The sequence below is a fragment of the Xenopus tropicalis genome, chromosome 4 (assembly GCF_000004195.4).
Source record: "Xenopus tropicalis strain Nigerian chromosome 4, UCB_Xtro_10.0, whole genome shotgun sequence".
Taxonomy (NCBI): domain Eukaryota; kingdom Metazoa; phylum Chordata; class Amphibia; order Anura; family Pipidae; genus Xenopus; species Xenopus tropicalis.
In genome coordinates, this window is record NC_030680.2 from 40,289,043 (window position 1) to 40,304,728 (window position 15,686).

Below are 15,686 nucleotides of genomic sequence, written 5' to 3' on the forward strand. Positions count from 1 at the left end.
TGTATTTCCTCTTTTGGACTATATAACATTTCTGTGAGTCATATATATACACACATATGTGTGTGCTGTAATTAGTAGAATTACTTGCTTATAATGGATTCTATCGGACATGGCATTCCCCTTTCTGGATAACAGGTTTAATAATGGATCCCATACCTGTGTTTATGCCTGTATATACATATATATACTTTATATATATAGTGCTTGATATGCAGAATGTTTAGTTGCTTACAGAGAATATAAAGTAATATAACTGAATGCTGTAACATTATAACATAGCAAAATAGGACGAAAAAAAGAACTAATGGGGAGGACTATGTTTGTCTCTGTCTCTACAGAACCTTTCACATTGTCTCAGACTTCCCGACACTCTCAGGATGTGACAGTGACAGGCAATGGGGGGGGGGGGGACCACGGTGAAAACAAGAGGAAACTGTGGTCACTCAGAGTGCAAGGGCAAATAAGAAAGGCACGCTACAAGTAATCCAGACCAAAGCAGTTTCACTAAAAGGTAAGGTAACAAAGCAATGATACCTGAACAAAACCATAGGCATAATATATTTGTATTGTCAGAGTGACCTGGAGCAGATAGAGGAACAAATTTATACAGTAGTTTGCATACACATGTGTATCTGTCTATCTATCTATCTTTCTATCTAATTTGTAGCACTTTAAATACCTTGCACATGTCCCAGCTTTGTAAGCCTTGCTATATATCTAGCCATCACAAATGTGAACCTGCGCTAGGCAGTGCAAATTAATTGAAAGCATTATTTCAGCAGAAGATCTTTTGTCTGTTAAATTTCCCTGTTGCTTTTGGCATACTGCAGTGCTGAGTGACATTACATGGGATAAATAATCGCTGATAGTATAAGCAGTCAGTAATAACAGCCTGTGAGCACTGTTCCCTCTAAGCTGCGCGCTCGTAAATGTGCACACACATTTTCTAGGCCAGCACACACATAAAATTGTGGTGTGCACAAAGAATTGTGTGTAAAAACACATAATTTTGGATTTATTCTGACCTGGCATTGCCTGAGAGGTACAGCATTACCACTTTCTTTTCTGAATTAGTAGTTAGGCCCACACTTCTAACCTAGAATTCACCAGTGAATTACATGACATTACTAGTTATTATCTATTTGACTACCAAGGGTGATACTCCTTTTAGTGAATATTTAGGTACACTAGTCAGGGTTTGTATGTTGTCAAACTCACTGCACAAATGGGATATAGCAGAATGTAAAACAAATCATGGATTCAGTGAATCCCTAACAAACACAAAAGCAATTGAAATAGCAGGATTGAGCTGAGTGAAAGTGGTATCAAATATTCTACAATGAATATAGCCCCTAACAATTTTAAGGCAAATGGCATAGCAGCATTTTATCATCTGAGCTATTTCAGCCAACAGAGAAGTGTCCAAAATACCTGATAGCCCCAGTACTGTTGCTTTTCAACCCTAGTATGTTTCTGGGTCATTATTGGGCTGCAAAGTACCTGAATTGACTATGTCATGTGTTTTGCATTTAAATGAATGGGAGGTGACAGTAGACAAAGCAGTCTCTATCTCTCTATACAATGGCAGATGGTGCATGTTTTTTGCATTAGCACTGTCTATGGAAAAAATGCCCCATGTGCCATCAGACTATGGTTAATTCCCATTCTACGCAATCACTGGGTTCCACAATATTTTTTAGACATTTTATTGCCCATCTTGGAAGACAATTTTCAGTGGATGAAAAAACACCCCGTGTGCACTAGAAGAGAATAGGTACGCTAAGAACTTGAATTTAATAAATAGACTACAGAGGAAACAAAGAGATTTCAGGCATCCTGTGCAAAAAACCCCAACATTTTCCCTCAGTGCAAATATTGATGCAGAATTATATTTTCTTACTATTGGTACACCATTGCTATTGGTCATTTTGCAGCACAACACATTTTTTCAAATCAGAATCAGATTAATATTTAAATATTTCTCATCTCTTAATTGCCCTTCTTAAAAAAAGAAAGTATTATGAAAGTAACATATAATGGTACATACCTGTACATGCTGTATTTCCATAAAAAGAAATTCACAGCATTTTAAGGTACAGGTATGGGACCTGTTATTCAGAATGCTCTGGACTTTCTGGATAAGGGATCTTTCTGTAATTTGGCTCTGCATACTTTAAAGGAGAAGGAAAGGTATAATCACTGGGGGGGGGGGTGCCAAAATATTAGGCACCCCCAATAATTGTAATCACTTACCTAATACCCCTGGTCTGTTAGCAGAAACCTGCACTGGTATAAGTGCCACTTGCGCATGTGCAGTAGAGTGAAAAAGCTAACTTTAACAACAAAAAAGCTGATGTTTTTACTCTACTGCACATGCGCAGGTCCCAGGATCGCAGAGAAAGAAGACAGGAGGAAGAGAATCACTCATTCACAGGTTCCCTGGGCCGATGCAGGTTTATGCTAACAGGAGCACCAACCCAGGAAACCTGTGAGCAAGCAATCCTCTTGCTTCTTCTGGCTTTGCCCTGCTTGTGCATGTACAGTAGAATGAAAAAGCCGGCTTGCATGGACCCTGCGGGATCGCATGGAAAGAAGAGAGGAAGAAGAGGATTGCTCGTGTGCAGATAACCTAAGCCGGTGCATTTTTCTACTGACAGGGGCATCGGCCTGGGGTATTAAGTAAGTGATTACAATCACTGGGGGGTGCCTAACATTTTGCCCCCTCCCCGAGCAATTATAATTATATATTATAAAAACAGTATCTTGTACTTGATTGCAACTAAGATATAATTAATCCTTATTGAAGGCAAAACAATCCTATTGGCCTTATTTAATGATTTTTAGTTGACTTAAAGGAGAAGGTCCTTTAAGTCAACTAAAAATCATTAAATATTAAATAAGGCCAATAGGATTGTTTTGCCTTCAATAAGGATTAATTATATCTTAGTTGCAATCAAGTACAATATACTGTTTTATTACTATAGAAAAAAAAGAAAAAATAATTTTTAAAATTTTGGCCTTCCTGTAATTTTTTTCTTAAACTTCTCTTCTAAAAGCAAAATAACCCCCCCTGTCTGGTACTCTCAATTGTGTCACTCAGCATGGGGGTGACAGGCCCATCAATGCCTTCTGGTTTTGTTATTGTGCTACAGTGCAGGGGGAGGAGCAAATTTACATTTCACATCTGTCTGTACCATTTTGTAGGGAAAGTTATAGGTGCCTTGAGCCCCCAAGCCAGTGTCACAACACCAGAGGAAACCATAGATTTAATTCTTTTTGCATGCCTTGGACATCACTAGAGGGTTCATTTACAATGCCCACAAAGTGTGCAAAGTGCAAAAAAGACCACATTTGCCCTTTTTTTTTTACACTTCACATACAGCACAGGACATTTGAAGAATGGCTGAAGGCCTTTTTCTTTGCACTCTTCTTTGGAGCACAGAGACCTGCAACATGCCCCTTGAATTATGCACTGACCCAAGAAAGGTGGGAGTGGAAAGGCACTTAGCCATCCCCCACCCTCCCCCTAATTTGTGTGTCATTCAGCCTGCAACAGGGTCTGGGCTAGCTATGCCCCCTGATGCTGCACTATGCTCCACACACCAGGTATGCCCCTTAATGTTCCAGCAATTGTGACTGAATGAAGTAAATGATCTCTACCTTTTCGATACAGTAATAATTCTCTTTTATATGCCAGTGTATTATTTTTTGGATAACCAGCTACGTGACTACCTTTTGTCCCTCACTATGTCACCCGACAAGAGAAAGATTGATGAAAGGGAGTGAGGATGTGAAAGGGGGTGGAAAAAAAGTCCAGCCATAAGGGTCACATAGCCAGAATGACACCTGGGAATGACAAAACTCAGCCAGGCTTTTAACACACTGAAAATAATGATTAAAGCATAAGGCTCATTAAGCAAGACTGGGCTTATTTGCCCCTGGGCACTTAGTGCATCCAATCAGTGATGAGCTTTTTTCAGCCAAGTTAAGGTAGAACAATGAAAGTAAATATGTGATTGGTTGCCATGTGCAAATCTGCCAAGCACGGAAAAATGAGCACCCTAACACAGACGTTGTTTATGAAAAGAAAAAAGTGGTATGTACTTAACCCCTAATACCATAGAAGAACACGATTCAAAGCAAAAGGTCTTTGTAAACATAACTGCTATTAAAAGCAATATTTGCTTAACTCCTGGTTATCGCTTTTTTTTAACAATGTTGCAAAAGCCAGTCCCCTCCAGCAACACAGGTCTGTCAGTCTGCTGGCTTGTGTTACATTGTTTCAAAAGTCAGTGCAGAGAATAGAAAAGGACAGACACTGCTTTAATAGCAATTATATATACAAATAACTTAAAAAACATTTGTAATGAATGCATATTGTATAGTTGCTTAGAATGATGTTTTCTTTATTGGGCAAAACGTTACTTTTTGGGTTGACGACTTTAAAAGGCTTTATGCAACCCTTCATCAATTGGGCAAGCTGAGCTCCCTTCCTCATTCACCCACTCAAAGCATTCTGACCAAATGGATATGCTCACCAGCTGACCCTTGGGTAAATGTGTGTGTGTGTGTGTGTGTGGGGGGGGGGGGCAGCTGGTGTGCTTAGGAGTTGATGGTCAGAGTTTGGTACATAACAACAACAGCAAAGGCAACAGGGTTTCTGCACCCTCTGCTTTTAATGGCATTGGCCATTCTCTTACCCTGGCCCAAGCCTAAAATATGTATCTGTATGTGTCATTGTCTTGTGTTAAACCTTAGGGAGGTTGAGAAGAAGAAAGAAATAGGTTGAACTAAATATCCCTGCTAGTAAGTTCCCATTTATACCACAATCCCCTGTTCCCTCATTCCCTCTGACCCCCCATTGTCTACTTGGCTGCTCATGGGGGGCTTTTGACCCAACCTTGACCAGCTAAAATGGCTCCGTCACCTTGCTTTAATACCCTCTGTCCCTTAAGTACACCCAATGGCAATAGCAGGGGGCTGCTACATTTATCAGATCTGGACATGCTAACGTGAGAAAACCGACAAAAAATGAAGCACCGGCCTGCAGCTGTTACTGTTGAAACTAGGAGTATTACAAAATATAACGTAAATGACCAGCCTACATGTCACCTCACACTGTACCACATTTGTCTGTAGCTGTTTGTAGCTTGAGTCTGGCTGTGTGTACTGCCCTTTGCATTGTTTGATCAGTGTGTATGCTCTGCAGCATTTCCCTTGTTATGTGGTAGTGAACCCAGTGGGTAACTGCATTCAGCACAGCATGTGTGCTCATCGTCTGAAACCCTGCTTATGTTTCCTCATGATGTGCTTTTTTAATTTTCCTTGCAAAATAGCAACAACATTATACTTATTAACATCAGAGCACAGATTTGTGATTGCCCTTAAATGTTGAAGCTTAATTTTTGTATTTTTTTTTTTACATTTTTGTAATAAATGTGGTATATATTTATTATTGTCTATAATGTGAGTGGAGGCTATACATCTTGTTATCACTACCATTTATTTCACATTTTTACTTTCATCAGAAGATAATTTTGCTCCCTTAAATGTGTATGCACCCCTCTGAAACATTTACATGATTCCTATATCGTCTCGCATTCCCTGCCTCTCGAATTTCCGCTTGGATGACAGAGGAAAAGGGCACGTAGAGCAGAAACAGACAGAGGAAGTGACAGAGTGGAGCTATAGGGAAAGGATGTGTAGTGTGTGTGTGAGAGGGAGAGAGTCATAGCAGGGGGAGGATGGGTGGAAGGGAGTGAGGAAATGGAAGGGGGAGGAGGAAGAGAGAGGTCAGCAGAGGAGATGCTGATGGGAGGAAACTGACACACAGAGAGAAGCAGCAGCCTGCAGCTGTTACAGAGAAAGAAAAAGGGAGGTTGAGGGAGCTGAGGGTGACAGCGAGGAGGATTACAGAGGTAAATGACAGCTGCTCATATCAGTTTGAATGTTATCTCACTGTTTATGCATTGTGTATACTGTGCAGTGTTTAAATGATCCCACTCGTCTGTAATGCCTGCTGCCCCAGTCACTGCATGATTTTCCGACTGTGAACACTGCCCATAACATTGTGTGAGCTGTGCGTGCGTCTCTATTAGTGTGTATGTTCTGCAGCCTTTCACTTGTGGCAGGAAACCCAGTGGGTAACTGCATTCAGCACAGCCTGCGTGTACATCATCTGGAGCCCTGCTCATTGTCTCCCCATGACAGTGTGCTTTTCCCATTTGCCTTGCACAATAACCCCAACTACATTGTACTAATGCCACCGACACAGCATTGTGATTGTCCCTGAATGATTGTAGCACAATTATTTGTGTTTTTTGAGAGTGTACTTAGTATTATAGCCAGGGTGGTATATATTGTACATAGTCTATATGTGAAGGGTGCACGTGCTTTGAATTCACTACTGTTTATATGGAATTTCCATTTCCAAGAAGCCAGCTCCCCTCTCCTCTCTGACACATTTCCACTATTCCTGTCCTCTCTCTCTGTCTTTTCCCACTCGCTGCCTCTCTCATTTCTGCTCGGATGACAGAAGAAAAGAGCATGCAGATCAGAAACAGACAGAGGAAGTGACAGAGTTGGGCTATGGGGAGAGGATGTGCAGTGTCCGTGTCTATGAGAGAGAAATATGGGTAGAATCATTACGTGAGCATATGGAGGGTAACCAGAGAGTAAAGATATGTGAGGCTAATGGGGGAAAGAGACAGATGTTACTTGTGTATCTTGTGACCTCACTACAGTACTATATATTCATCCAAGCATTGTGGGTCATACAGATGGTATTTCTAGTTCTCTACCAGCAATACTGTTTGGTGATTAACTTGTGCCTATTGTCCATTACTCGGCTTAGCTAATGTTTTTATTATGTGAAAAACTTTCGGTCACACTAACACTTAAAGTGGGTGATCTACGGTAGGTGAGAGGGTAAGTAATGATGTAAAGGGCAGTCTAGGGGGAGTGACTCCTAATACACAGGCTTCTCTGTTCACTGCTTTAGAGCACATTATTGTCAACCTACATCAACCCCCATCACCCCCCTCCCATTTTCCTATTGCTTCTCTCACTGTCTTCATGTTTCATTTCCTCTTTATTATGAACATTTATTTATAAAGTGCACATGTACTCTCCTAAGGCATTTCATGCTCACTGATTAATGGCAGCCTCAATTAAAGTGCATTTGTCATTAAAAGCAAACGTGACCTCATACAAAATGACTGGATGGCAATATATTTGTCCCACATTGTAACCTAGATTTGCCCATTATTGTCAGATTTCTAAAAAAATTTTGGCCTACACAAGCTCCACTAGAAATGCAGTTCTACAAGGGCTAAGGTCAGGTGTGTAGTAAAATGTTTTACAGGATAGCATTAAAAATACAGAAGCTAATATAGATATTGTGTGCTATAATGTATTTAAACAGTTTCACCAGTTTCCTTTTGTGGTTTTTTTGCCCCAAGTGATAGAATTCAGGAACAGCTGCTTATCCATGATCAACATCAGTGCTTTACCCAACTGTATACTTATTCATTACTAATAGTTGACATACCACAAATACCTTTATTATTTTATAGTAAGGTCAACATTTTTCTTTTGTTTTCCATAGGGCATAACACACTACAAATGATATACTCAGTTCATAGGAAATAAAGTAATTGATTTTTGGTCTACTATATGTTTCAGATACAAGTCTTGAATGTGATGTAGTCTTACGTCCACATGGCGTATGACTGGGTAGCTATTGTGTATCAGTTTTCAGCAATCTCTCAATGCTTATTCAGTAAACAAATCTATATTGTTAAAAAAAATATACAATATATAGTTAAGAAACATTTCATTTATTTAATGGCAAGCAAACAGGATAAGGTTGCCTTTCAATCCTTTCAAATTAGACACATAATAAATCTACATTAGCAGTTAATACAGATGCAGACTGCCCTAGTTTCAGTATAGTCACGTTCCATACATACACATTGCAAATAAGTCATTAAGCATTTGGATCTTTTATATGTTTCGTTTTAAATGGTTGTTACATAGTTACATAGTTACATAGGGTTGAAAAAAGACCTGTGTCCATCAAGTTCAACCCATCCAAGTAAACCCAGCACACCTAACCCACACCTACCAATCTATACACTCACATACATAAACTATAAATACAACTACTAGTACTAACTGTAGATATTAGTATCACAATAGCCTTGGATATTCTGATTGATCAAGAACTCATCCAGGCCCCTCTTAAAGGCATTAACAGAATCTGCCATTACCACATCACTAGGAAGGGCATTCCATAACCTCACTGCCCTCACCGTGAAAAACCACCTACGCTGCTTCAAATGGAAGCTCCGTTCCTCTAATCTAAAGGGGTGACCTCTGGTGCGTTGATTGTTTTTATGGGAAAAAAGAACATCCCCCAACTGCCTATAATCCCCTCTAATGTACTTGTACATTGTGGTGGCAACTCTAGTCCAGAAAGCTATATAATAAAAAAGTAACTCTCCATTGATGGGGTGTGCAGTTGGGGAACACTGCAGTTATTTAAACCACCTCTGGGCAGCAATAAGGTTGAGTGGTTATTGTTGCTGCCTTGTAGACCTGGGGTCCTGAGTTTGATTCTGACCTGCACAGTATCTCATAAAAGTTTGTAGTTTATTCATTTCCTCAACACTTTAAAATATATACAGATACTTTAACTGCCTTCCAGTGAAACTGGCCCTAGAACTTGTTGCTTATATGTATAAGGAAACCTTAGATTGTAAACTCAACTGAGATGTGATTGATTGTCAACCCCTATAAATGTTTTGGGATGGGATCTCATATTCAGAGACCTGATTTCAAAAAAGCTTTCATCTCTCAAAGAGTCCTTTTATGTGAATAATTACATTGTTACAATTTCTTCTTTTTCTGTAGTAAAAGAACACCACTTTGTACTGTATTTGATCTTGAGTAAGCTAGCATAAATCCCATATTGGGGGCAAAGCATTTCAACTGTAAGGGACAGATGGGCAGGGACCTTCATTCTCTTGTCTTTTTGACACTTAGCTCTCTGGAATTCTCAATGCAACTTTTGTACTTCTACTTTGTATTTATTAGTGTACTTTATATTAATGTATCTGTTATTGTAATCACCCCATTTGTTGATTTAATGTATTACTCTGCTGTACAGCCATACATATATAAGTAAAACTATATAACTTAAACTATTTATACATACCTGTACATACAAAGCATTCTTTTAGGGTTTACCACCATTCTTTTAGATTTTATTTTAGCATTTGTTTTGGGTTTATTTAATACTGAGTTGTTTTAGTAGGTTTTAGTAGATTTAAAGTATGGTAATCCAAGTAAACCCCAATTCCCAGACATTCTGACTCATAGATCCTATACTTACATAAGAAATTGTTATGAGTTATAATCTTGAATTTCAAATCTGCTTTATTGCATTGTTGCCCAGTTTATTAATGTAATATTTTAACTAATGCTGAGCTTACTCTACACTGCTTTGCTTCTGGAAGGCCATGTGAACAAATGAAAAGAAAGCAGGATTCAGCAATTTGTTTTGACAAGGACTGAAGTGATGCTGGGCAATTGCCTTTTTCAAGAACCTGAAAGGACACAAGCCACTGATTTACAAGGACATTGTTTTCCTGCAGAACCAAATTGGAGATATCCTATGTTAGCCTCAGACTTGCACATGCACAGTAGAGTAAAATATTTTTATTTTATTCTTCTGCACATGAGTGAGCCTGCACCTGGGAACACCTGAGAAAAGTAAAACACATGGTTACATCATGCTACGTTACTGTTTTTTTCTGGGCCAAGTTATTTATTTTTTACTTAAAGAAGCCTTGGCCATGGAAAATTTTTTTAGTGATCTAATTGTTGGTGTTGCCTAAATTATTGCCCTCCTCCCAGAGAATTCAGTATTTGCTGTTTTGTAAAAATAAAACTATAAAAAAATATTTTTTGCCACAAGGATCTGCCACCTGCCGTATCAACATCTTATTCCAAAATGAAGGGCAATAATATAAAATTGGTTGTCTCTTTTACAGTCTCTACTCTTGTGGGATGGCTTTCCATTAGTTGTTGTACCATTGTTTCTGGGATTTGCATTTATTTAGCCACAAGAGCATTAGTGAGGTTTGGCAATGATGTTGGAGATTAAGCCTGGTTCACAGTTGGTGTCCTACTTTATTCCACGTGTGTTAAATTGGCTTGAGGTCAGGGCCGTGAGCAGGATTGTCAGGTTCTTTTACATTCATCTAAGCAAACTTGATTTGTATGGACCTGATTTGTGCATTTGGGCATTATTGTACTGAAACAGAAAGGTCCTTCCCAAACTGTTGTCATAAAGGCAGATGCAAGGAACTGTACAGAATGTGATTTGAATACTGTAGGTTTAACGTATCTATACCACTAGACAGTCAAAGCAAGATAAATAATATTCAGAATGTATTAGACCTTAATGGAATTTAGAAGTGTAAAAATGTTAATGTTAAGTACCTTTTTGTTTGTTTGGTTTTCTTTTTATGATCCTTAGCTTGCCCAAGGTCTCCATAAATATCATTGCAATAACATTGTTCTGTGCAATATGTTGTGTCACCAAATTATACACCAAATTAATAAAAATGTTGCCCATATACATCTTTAAAAATAGTTTTTTTAAATATTTGCACAAGGAATAATTTTCAAGAATGCTTTTTTTAGTATTGAATTCTTAATTTTCATTTCTTACCATACTGTTGAAATAAGCACTTTGAAAAGTAATGTAGGTGTAATATTTTACATTATTATCCAACTATTTTGTTTCTATGATTCAAAATGTTGCTCAGGGCTAATGAGCTGACTACACATTGGTAGTCATAAGTATATTGTAAATATTAACACAATCATAACTTTTCATATGTATATGACAAGTATAATATTTAAATGTACAAATAATTGACTAAAGAATAACAGGACCACAAAAAATCTCAAGTTGGAGGTCCTGAAACATTTTCATCTCTATTGCTGATCTTTAATGTTTATTTAGAAGTAGCATCTTATTTGTTCATGCTCATGTATGTAGTGACCCTCTTGTACCAGTGGCTGTATTCATTTTTCTTACAATATATACACAGAGATATAATAAATATTACCTTAAAGAATAAACCCCTCTTTAAAGAAGTTACGGAAAACTATCAAAGATAATGTAGTGTTTATTAGACAGTGAAGCGAAGATAATGTAGTGTTTATTAGACAGAAGTGAAGTGTGAAGTGTGAATTTGTAGTGTTCCGTAGTGACCCTCCCAATTGTTTACGACTAGTTGATATGACTTGTTATGGCTAGAAAACAATCAGCCTCTTAGATATTGTGCTGAAAGATAAAAAAAAGTGGTATAGACTTAAAACCAGGGACAGGCAGGTTAATATGAAAAGGAAAGGGTTCCCACTGAAAATGAGATAAAGATACGAAAAAATCCTCAGTATAGCATATGGTTTTGGTTTGGTGGATACAATCTACATGTAATAAAAATAAAAAAACATATTCAAAACACTCTCTACTTTGCTTTAAATGGGAAAATCCTTGCTTTCAGACTTGTATTCTATAATATAAGCCAATACCAGTAGTTCTGCATTTTTAAAAAGTCATCCAAGCCCTTCTTGAAACCATCCATTGTGTTTGCTGTATGACCTCTTCAGGGACTGCATTCCACAGCCTTACAGTTCTTACTGTAAAAATTCTGTTTGCAGCTGCCGATGAGATCTTCCATATTCTAACTGCAAGAAATCCCTGTGTTTTCTAGAAGCATCAATAAATTAACAACCAACAACCATTTTGTATGGTCAGTTTGTATATGTCCATTAAGTGATCATATCTTGTGAGTACATACATTTCCCTGAAAATCTGCATTGTGTAAGGAGTGTTTGTCACATGTAGCTATTAACTAACCAGCTAAGCACAATGTCTATTTCTAATCACCAGAATAGCTGTTGAAATTCATGTATAGCAATTGTCAGTAGTTGAAAAACAGAATTTAAAAGAACGATTTCATAAATCGTCTTTTATAAAATCATGCAATTGATTCTTTTGAAAAGCTCAGCATTCTGTGGGATTATTCGCCATGCTCAAGGACAATGGTTATTTCCAGTTGTTTACCTACAAAAAAAAAGCAGAAAAAGAGAAGTCAAATGGAATTTAGGTAGACTGCGAAGTTAATTGCCCTGGGCTTGTAGGCATGAATACTTCTACTGATGCTGAATAATATGTTTCAGTATTTTATCATCAGCTGAAAGATTTGAGCCCTTAAGAAAAAAAACATTATTAATGGGCTAAAAGAAAAAGTAGGCATTTTTAGCTGACCGAGCGCTGAATGATAATGAAAACAGTAACATATGCTCTTGAATTTGCCAGCCCAAGTGTGAAATATCATCAGTGCATAACCTATTTGAAAGTATTTTTAGATTCTTTCCTGTTCTCTAACACAAAAAGAATGCCTGTGAAAGTAAACATTTTAAATACTATTCAGTGTTGTAAATAACTAAATATTTCAGTGCATATATTTTTTAATGTTGCATTATTAAGACCCCAATATAATATTGTACTATTGTATTTATTTTTAAGGTGCCACCAGTCCATATGTTTATAAATAATTTTAATGGCTGAAAATGGCTCCGTAAAATGCTGTAATATTTTGCCACAATATAAACTACAGTATATACAAGTATAGAATCCTTTATTCGGAAACCTGTTATCCAGAAAGCTCTGAATTACATGAAGGCCATATATATATATATATATATATATGAATATATAAGTATAGGACCTGATATCCAGAATGCTTGGGACCTAGGGTTTTCCGGATAAGGGATCTTTCCTAAATTTGTATCTCCATACCTTAAGTCTACTGAAAAATCATTTTATATCTTGATATAGATATATTATATTTATAGATATATCATATATATATATATATATAATTTTTACTTTTCAATAACAACTTTGATATTTTGTTGAAAATCCTTCGCAATCAATGACTGCCAGAAGTCTGGGACCAATCAACATCGCCAAATGCTGGGAGATGCTTCCACTGAAGAATATTCCACTTATTTGCCTTCAGAATATGTTTTGGGTCTGTATTGTGAAGCACCATCCTATCAGTTTTTGCAGGATTTGGCTAAACTTAAGCAGATTGTTATAGTATAATTTGCTTACTTCTTGGAAAGTGCTCTTGACTTGGCTAGATGTTTTGAATGGTTATTCTGTACCATGAAAAGAATTCTGTGGTCACTCAGTACAGTTGTCTTCTATAGCTGTTCAGGTATTTGGTGTTGTTGAGCTAAGCAGTGCATTCCTTCTTTTTAAGAATGTACCAGATTGTTGATTTGGCCTCACCTAATTTCTGCCATCTTTCAAATGGGTCTGATTTGTTTTCTTACACCAATGATGCACTGACAGCTCTATCCACAGCACCAATCTTTAAGTGCAAATTGTACACTTCATCATCTCCAAACCTTTTAACTGATTAATTGTTAATGAAGTAGTGAGGCCACTGCCCACATTTGGCTTTGGAACAGCTTGTTCATCAAATGTCCAGTTAGCTTTGGTCCCTTGAAAAGGAAGGGAATACACATGTAAAGTGCTGTCATTTCTAAACCATTCACCCAATTTGGAGGTAAATACTCTCAGGTTAAAACTGACGATCTGCACTTTTAGTCCACATTCACAATATAACTTGAGCTCCAACATATTTTGGTTAAAAGGTTAAAAAAGTTGGATTTTAGCAATGAAAAAATATTTATGTATCTAATTGTATAAATACAGTATATAGCAAAGGTGCTAATTTCAACACTGCTGTGCATCCTTAAGAGGCAACATAATAACATTAATTTTAGCCCTCTGATGTCTCTTACAGGTTGCTACTGTTGGTTTCTTTTCCTCTGAGCTGTAATTTCAGTTCCCCTCTGTCTCTCTACTGTGTATTAACCACAATCTTAAAGTAATTTCCTATCTCACATGCTTTCTCGCCCCCCCCGTCTCTCTTTGTCAAACACAAGCTGATATCTTTTAAGTTACTGCCTACCTTTTTTAAGGCAATAAATGTCCTACCTTATAGTAATAATTTGTGCTTGTCCCTATTATTTACAGGTAGACTTATTTAAGTACCAGGCCATTCTTTTAAAAAAGGGCATTTTATAAAATGAGCTTTTTGCAGAGCAGGACTAAACCACAGCTACGTAGACACATATATTGGCTAATGAGTATAACGACATAACAGATTTCTGACTGAAACCACACTATTTTGAACTAAAAACACCACAAGTTTAGACCTATTTTACTTGTGATTTTTCATGTTATTACATTAAACATCTTTTTGTCTGATACGTAAGACAAAACAATTGGATTGTTTTCCCATGAACATGGATTTATGTATGTATAACTTTATTTATAAAGCACTACTTGGATACACAGTGCTGTGCAGTTTACCAATATTGAAAAGTACACATAGGGAAGACAACATTATAATAAATAATAGTTAATTAGTATAAACAGCAATGAAGTGTCATGTGGTAAAAGGCACATTAGACTGGAATCCCTGTCCCTTAGAGCTTATTATCTAAGTGAGGGATCCCCAGCCTTTCTAACTCGTGAGTCACAGTCAAATGTAAAAAGACTTGGAGAGCAAAACAAGCATCATAAAGGTTCATGGAGGTGCCAAATAAGGGCTAAGATTAGCTATAAGGTACCTCTATGCACACTATCTTTATTTGGTAGTAAATCTTGATTTTATTCAACCAAAACTTGCCACCAAGTCAGGAATTCAAAATTAACTACCTAGTTTGGGGGCACTGAGAGCAACATGTTGCCCCTGAGCCACTGCTTGGGGATCACTGATCTAAGTGATAGGACAACATACAGGCAGAGATAGGAGGGAAAGGTGCACAAAATGTAGGCATTGGCCTTTAAGTTCCAGTACTGAGCAGGTAGTGTTCTACTGTTTCAAATAGTAGGATCTAAATTTGTTTTTGAAGGGGTTCAGAGAGTGTTATTATGGAGAAATGCAGGGATGGAATTCCAGAGGTAAGGAGCAACGAGACAGAAAAAAATTGAGAAGAAAGAGAAAGCAGTGGGCGTGGATGGTGTTGAAAGATGGTGGCTTTGAGAGTAGTGGAGGAGGACAAGTGAGGAAATGTAGTGAGAAGCAAAGGAGTAAAAGGCTTTAAATGTTAACAGAAGGATTTTGTATTCTATCCATTGTATCACAGGCGGGCTGGGAGACCGGTTAGTAAGAGGTTACAGTAGTCTCAGCAGGATAGGATAAGAGCATGATTTAGTATTTTAGCAGTTACTTTTGAAAGAAATGGGCATATCTTAAAGGACAAGGAAAGGCAAAGTCACTTGGGGGTGCCAAAATGTTAGGCACCCCCAAGTGACTTAAATCGCTTACCTTGTACCCCGGTCTGGTGCCCCTGTTAGGAGAAAACAGCACCAGCCCGGGGTACCTGCAGCGAGCCCTCCTCCTTGCGTCTTTGCGCTGCCGGCGAAATCCGTCTGCTGGCGCATGTGCAGTAGAGTGAAGAGCCAACTTCTATGTTTAAGTTCAGCTTTTTCATTTTACTGCACATGCGCGTGCAGCGAATACGGAAGAGGAAGCGCTCGCAGCTACCCCGGGCTGGTGCTGTTCGCTCCGTACAGGGGCACC

The 15,686-nt window shown here is 37.9% G+C and overlaps 1 protein-coding gene across 2 annotated transcripts in view; it reads left to right on the forward strand.

Annotated features, from left to right (window-relative positions):
• The first annotated feature begins 443 nt into the window (after positions 1-443).
• sipa1 (signal-induced proliferation-associated 1) overlaps positions 444-15,686 on the forward strand; it is a 40,281-nt gene continuing 25,038 nt past the window's right edge. The window contains exon 1 of one of the 2 annotated variants that reach the window (XM_004913519.4): positions 444-511. The gene's annotated coding sequence lies outside the window, so the exon portion shown is untranslated. Of the gene's footprint in view, positions 512-5,778; positions 5,919-15,686 lie in introns of those variants that run through there. The other variant, XM_002935362.5, reaches the window with a different exon arrangement.